The sequence below is a fragment of the Homarus americanus genome, unplaced genomic scaffold, assembly GCF_018991925.1.
Source record: "Homarus americanus isolate GMGI-L3 unplaced genomic scaffold, GMGI_Hamer_2.0 scaffold42150, whole genome shotgun sequence".
Classification (NCBI taxonomy): Eukaryota; Metazoa; Arthropoda; class Malacostraca; order Decapoda; family Nephropidae; genus Homarus; species Homarus americanus.
Genome location: NW_024713731.1, coordinates 42,501 through 49,708, shown reverse-complemented (window position 1 = coordinate 49,708; position 7,208 = coordinate 42,501).

Below are 7,208 nucleotides of genomic sequence, written 5' to 3'. Positions count from 1 at the left end.
GGAGAGATGGAGGTGGTGGAGGAGGTGGGGGAGGGAGGTGAGGGAGAGAGGTGAGGGAAAGGTTTAGGAAGGAGGGGAGATGGTGGGTGTGGGAGAGAGGGAGGTGAGGGGAGGGAGGTGAGGGAGAGAGGGTGAGGGGAAGAGGTTAGGAAGAGGAGGATGGGTGAGGGAGGGAGAGAGGAGGTGAGGGAGAGAGGGTGAGGGGAAAGGTAGGAAGGAGGGAGAGATGGGTGGGTGTGGGAGGAGAGAGGGAGGTGAGGGGAGAGGGTGAGGGGAATGGTGTGGGGAAGGAGGGGAGGATGGGTAGGTGTGGGAGGGAGAGAGGGAGGTGGGGAGAGAGAGGAGGGAGGTGAGGGAGAGAGGTGAGGGAAGGTGTGGGAAGGAGGGAGAGATGGGGTGTAGGGAGGGAGAGAGGGAGGTAGGGAGAGGTGAGGGAAAGGAGAAGGAGGAGAGATGGGGGTAGGAGGGAGAGAGGGAGGTGAGGGAGAGAGGTGAGGGAAAGGTGGAAGGAGGGAGAGGGGTAGGTGTAGGGAGGGGAGAGAGGGAGAGGGGAGAGAGGTGAGGGGAAAGGTGTAGGGGAAGGAGGGAGAGATGGGTAGGTGTAGGGAGGGAGAGAGGGGAGGTGAGGGAGAGAGGTGAGGGGAAAGGTAGGAAGGAGGGGAGATGTGGGTAGGTGTAGGGAGGGGAGAGGGAGGTGAGGGAGAGAGGTGAGGGAAAGGTGTAGGAAGGAGGGAGAGATGGGGTAGGTGTAGGGAGGGAGAGGGAGGTGAGGGAGAGAGGTGAGGGAAAGGTGTAGGGAAGGAGGGAGAGAGGTAGGTGTAGGGAGGGGAGAGAGGGAGGTGAGGGAGGGAAGAGGGAGGGGTGAGGGAGAGAGGTGAGGAAAGGTGTAGGGAAGGAGGGAGAGATGGGTAGGTGGGGAGGGGAGAGAGGGAGGTGGGAGGGAGGGAGAGAGGGAGGTGAGGGGAGGAGGAGGGAGGTGGGGGGTGTGGAAGGAGGAGGAGATGGTAGGTGGGGGAGGGAGAGAGGGGAGGTGAGGGAGAGAGGTGAGGGAAAAGGTGTAGGAAGGAGGGAGAGATGGGTAGGTGTAGGAGGGAGAGAGGGGAGGTGAGGGAGAGAGGAGGGAAAGGTAGGAAGGAGGAGAGGAGGTGTGTAGGGAGGAGAGAGGAGGTGAGGGAGAGGGAGGGAGAGGTGAGGGAAAGGTAGGGAAGGAGGGAGATGGGTAGGGTGGGAGGGAGAGAGGGAGGTGAGGGAGAGGTGAGGGAAAGGTGTAGAAGGAGGGAGAGATGGGTAGGTGGTGGGAGGGAGAGAGGGGAGGTGAGGGAGGGAGGAGGAGGGGAGGTGAGGGAGAGAGGTGAGGGAAAGGTGTAGGAAGGAGGGAGAGATGGGTAGGTGAGGGGAGGGAGAGAGGAGGTGAGGGGAGAGAGGAAAGGTGGGAGAGAGAGAGAGAGAGAGAGAGAGAGAGAGAGAGAGAGAGAGAGAGAGAGAGAGAGAGAGAGAGAGAGAGAGAGAGAGAGCGGGATCAGTTATCTGTCAAAGTACTGAGGCGACAAAGGTTCAATAATCTCCGGGGAAATATGTGAGCGAAGATATTGCTGGGAAATATATGGAGGAAGGGACGAGGGAGAAGAAGGGATACTATAGATCTCAAGGAGCATAGAGGAAATAGATCTGTTTAAGGGAGTATAAAGGAAATAGATCTGTTTAAGGGAGAGAGAGGAAATAGATCTGTTTAAGGGAGTATAAAGGAAATAGATCTGTTTAGAGAGAGAGAAATAGATCTGCTTAAGGAGTATAGGGAGGAGAATAGATCTGTTTATGGGAGTATAAAGGAAATAGATCTGTTTAAGGGAGTATAGAGGAGAAATAGATCTGTTTAAGGGAGTATAAAGGAAATAGATCTGTTTAAGGGAGTATAGAGAGAAATAGATCTGTTTAAGGGAGATAGCAAAATAGATCTGCTTAGGGAGTATAGGGAGAAGAGATCTGTTTAAGGGAGTATAAAGGAAATAGATCTGTTTAAGGGAGTATAGAGAGGAAATAGATCTGCTTAAGGGAGGAAGAGAGAAATAGATCTGTTTAAGGAGTATAAAGGAAATATATCTGTTTAAGGAGTATAGAGAGGAAAGATCTGTTTAAGAGTATAGCAAAATATATCTGTTTAGGGAGTATAGGAGAAAATAGATCTGTTTAAGGGAGTAAAAGGAAATAGATCTGTTTAGGGAGTAAGCAAACAGATCTGCTTAGGGAGTATAGGGAGAATAGATCTGTTTAAGGGAGTATAAAGGAAATAGATCTGTTTAAGGGAGTATAGAGAGGAAATAGATCTGCTTAAGGAGTATAGAGGAGAAATAGATCTGTTTAAGGGAGTATAAAGAAATATATCTGTTTAAGGAGTATAGAGGAGAAATAGATCTGCTTAAGGGAGTATAGAGGAGAAATAGATCTGCTTAAGGGAGTATAGGAGAAATATATCAGTTTAAGGCAAAATAGATCTGTTTAAGGAGTATAGAGGAGAAATAGATCTGTTTAAGGGAGTATAAAGGAAATAGATCTGTTTAAGGGAGTATAGAGAGAAATATATCTGTTTAAGGGAGTATAGAAGAGAAATAGATCTGTTTAAGGAGTATAGAGGAGAAATAGATCTGTTTAAGGGAGTATAGCAAAATAGATCTGCTTAGGGGAGTATAGGGAGGAATAGATCTGTTTAAGAGTAGCAAAATAGATCTGCTTAAGGGAGTATAGGAGAAATAGATCTGTTTAAGGAGTATAGCAAAATAGATCTGCTTAAGGGAGTATGGGAAATAGATCTGTTTAAGGGTATAGAGAGGAAATAGATCTGCTTAAGGGAGTATAGAGGAGAAATAGATCTGTTTAAGGAGTATAAAGGAAATATATCTGTTTAAGGAGTATAGAGGAGAAATAGATCTGCTTAAGAGTATAGAGGAGAAATAGATCTGCTTAAGGGAGTAGGAAATATATCAGTTTAAGGGAGTATAGCAAAATAGATATGTTTAGAGTATAGAGGAGAAATAGATCTGTTTAAGGAGTATAAAGGAAATAGATCTGTTTAAGGGAGTATAGAGAGGAAATATATCTGTTTAAGGGAGTAGAAGAGAAATAGATCTGTTTAAGAGTATAGAGGAGAAATAGATCTGTTTAAGGAGTATAGCAAAATAGATCTGCTTAGGGAGTATAGGAGAAATAGATCTGTTTAAGGAGAGTAGCAAAATAGATCTGCTTAAGGGAGTATAGGGAGATAGATCTGTTTAAGGGAGAGCAGAAATAGATCTGCTTAAGGAGTATAAAGGAAATAGATCTGTTTAAGGGAGTATAGAGAGGAATAGATCTGCTTAAGAGATAGAGGAGAAATAGATCTGTTTAAGGAGTATAAAGGAAATATATCTGTTTAAGGAGTATAGAGGAGAAAGATCTGCTTAAGGAGTATAGAGGAGAAATAGATCTGCTTAAGGAGTATAGGAGAAATATATCAGTTTAAGGAGTATACAAAATAGATCTGTTTAAGGAGTATAGAGGAGAAATAGATCTGTTTAAGGGAGTATAAAGGAAATAGATCTGTTTAAGGAGTATAGAGAGGAAATATATCTGTTTAAGGGAGTATAGAAGAGAAATAGATCTGTTTAAGCGAGTATAGAGGAGAAATAGATCTGTTTAGAGGAGAAGAAAATAGATCTGCTGGGAGAGGGAGAAATAGATCTGTTTCAGGAGTATTGAGAGGAAGGAGAGAGGTAGTGAAGTATATGGAGGAACACACACGGGAATACAGACACACACACACACACGCAGACACACACACACGCATACACAAACACACACACAGGAATACAGACAGACAGACAGTTTTATCGTCCGTGTTATATAGACAGAGACAGACAGATTGATAGAAAGACAGACAGACAGACGAAGAGACATAAATAGACAGTTTGGGCCGGAGGGAAACATGTTATTAATTTCACAGCGAAAATAGAACTGGTTTTGGTCTTTCCCGAGTACATGTTACCACTGTACCATTGTACCATTCTAACATCAGTATTCATCTCTATCACATGTACCATTCTAACACTGTACCATTCTAACACTGTACCATTCTAACACTGTACCATTCTAATACTGTACCATTTCAACACTGTACTATTGTACCATCTTAACACTGTACCATTCTAACACTGTACCATTCTATCACCGTACCATTCTATCACTGTACCATTCTAACACTGTACCATTCTAATACTGTACCATTTCAACACTGTACTATTGTACCATCTTAACACTGTACCATTCTATCACTGTACCATTCTATCACCGTACCATTCTATCACTGTACCATTCTAACACTGTACCATTCTATCACCGTACCATTCTATCACTGTACCATTCTAACACTGTACCATTCTAATACTGTACCATTTCAACACTGTACTATTGTACCATCTTAACACTGTACCATTCTATCACTGTACCATTCTATCACCGTACCATTCTATCACTGTACCATTCTAACACTGTACCATTCTATCACTGTACCATTACCTACACCCTTCACCATACCACCACCCACTTAATATACGGTACAGTGTAACTTGCTTGTTAATACAGGAGAAATAGTAGCTGTAACTACCATTATCTACTGTACTTCTTATCTATTACATACTGTACTGTACTCCTGTAACCTAATGCACTCGTTAGGATGTGTGTATCTGTAAACAACTCCACTACAGTAATTGCCTTAAAAAAATAGACTGTTCTGGGTAGTTTGAGTTTTATTGGTCGTTAGTGTTATGATGAACTAGAGTGGCGGCCATTGAAGAGTCGTAATCATATGACGTTTATGTTATTGTAAATTAGGTTATTACCGTCGGTCTGATGAACATGTGGACGATAACTGTGTCAGAGGCTTAGGGTCGTTCAGGTTTACATACATACATACACACATACATACATACATACACACATACATACATACATACACAACTAGTTTATTCTATCTATAATTGATCATCTGTTAAACAAAGTGCCACTGACATTATTATTCACAGTAAATTCACTTTATTTAATATAAGTAAGAGGTAAATTCTTGTGAACCTGAACCCTCCCTCTGAAGCAGCCAACGAACCTGCTTCATTTGTTGTTACCTCGACTCACCAGGATCATACGAGTACTGATATAACCAATCCCATATCAATATTCTAATTCTGATATACCTTTTACCCATTAAACCTACCCATTAAACTTACCCATTAAACTTACCTGTTAAACTCACCCATTAAACTAACCCATTAAACTTACCCATTAAACTTACCTGTTATACTTACCCATTAAACCTACCCATTATACTTACCCATTAAACCTACCCATTAAACTTACCCATTAAACCTACCCATTAAACTTACCCATTAAACTTACCCATTAAACTTACCCATTATACTTACCCATTAAACCTACCCATTAAACTAACCCATTAAACTAACCCATTAAACTAACCCATTAAACTAACCCATTAAACTCACCCATTAAACTAACCCATTAAACTAACCCATTAAACTCACCCATTAAACTCACCCATTAAACTTACCCATTAAACTTACCCATTAAACTATCAAAATGTTGCATGATTTCACAAGACCCTAAACCAAAGCTGTACTAGTTAATGAGAGATTTATCGAAGGTCACCTGAACCCATAAGCATTTTAGTAACTTTGAATGCCAGTTGGCCCTTGTGTGCAACATTGTAATACATGGCATAACATACATACATACATACATACATACATACATACATACATACATACGAAGACTGTGAGGGTGGAGGAGACTGTAAGGGTGGAGGAGGAGACTTTGAGGGTGGAGGAGGAGAATTTGAGGGTGGAGGAAGAGACTTTGAGGGTGGAGGAAGAGACTTTGAGGGTGGAGGAAGAGACTTTGAGGGTGAAGGAGACTTTGAGGGTGGAGGAGGAGACTTTGAGAGTGGAGGAGGAGACTTTGAGGGTGGAGGAAGAGACTTTGAGGGTGGAGGAGGAGATTTTGAGAGTGGAGGAGACTTTGAGGGTGGAGGAGGAGACTTTGAGGGGTGGAGGAAGAGGACTTTGAGGGTGGAGGAGGAGATTTTGAGAGTGGAGGAGACTTTGAGGGTGGAGGAGGAGCCGACGTAATCATCATCTTTAAGCTCCCACAACACAGGAAAACACTCACAGGTATTAAAGACCAAACACACACTTAAGACAAAGAGATTATCGACCTTATGATAACTAACAATAAAATACTTAAAAAAATATATATTACTTTTAAACAGACCAAAATATATTATTTTACATTATAAGGATTTAAAAATAACGAGTTCTTGTTTTAATCCCTTGAGTATGATGACTTAATCCCTTGAGTATGATGATTTAATCCCTTGGGTATGATGACTTAATCCCTTCGGTATGATGACTTAATCCCTTGAGTATGATGACTTAACTCCTTGGGTATGATGACTTAATCCCTTGAGTATGATGACTTAATCCCTTGAGTATGATGATTTAATCCCTTGGGTATGATGACTTAATCCCTTCAGTATGATGACTTAATCCCTTGGGTATGATGACTTAATCCCTTGAGTATGATGACTTAATCCCTTGAGTATGATAACTTAATCCCTTGGGTATGATGACTTAATCCCTTGGGTATGATGACTTAATCCCTTGGGTATGATGACTTAATCCCTTGAGTATGATGACTTAATCCCTTGGGTATGATGACTTAGAACCTTAGCTTGAAGTACCGTATCTTAACCTCGTTTTAAAGTACCATACCGTGACCTGGCTTTAAAGTACCGTACTCTTGTTTCCGGGTTAGTATGTGAGACAGAGGAGCGGTACATCGATGAGCGGTACACAGAAGAGCGGTACACAGAGGAGCGGTACACACAGAAGCGGTACACAGAGGAGCGGTACACAGGACAGGTACACCTCATGTTTGTGAACCTATAACCGCATAATGACCCCACAGGTAATTACGACTCATTGAGGTAGGTCACGGGAGAGAGAGAGAGAGAGAGAGAGAGAGAGAGAGAGAGAGAGAGAGAGAGAGAGAGAGAGAGAGAGAGAGAGAGAGAAGAGAGAGAGAGAGAGAGAGAGAGAGAGAGAGAGAGAGAGAGAGAGAGAGAGAGAGAGAGAGAGAGAGAGAGAGAAGAGAGAGAGAGAGAGAGAAGA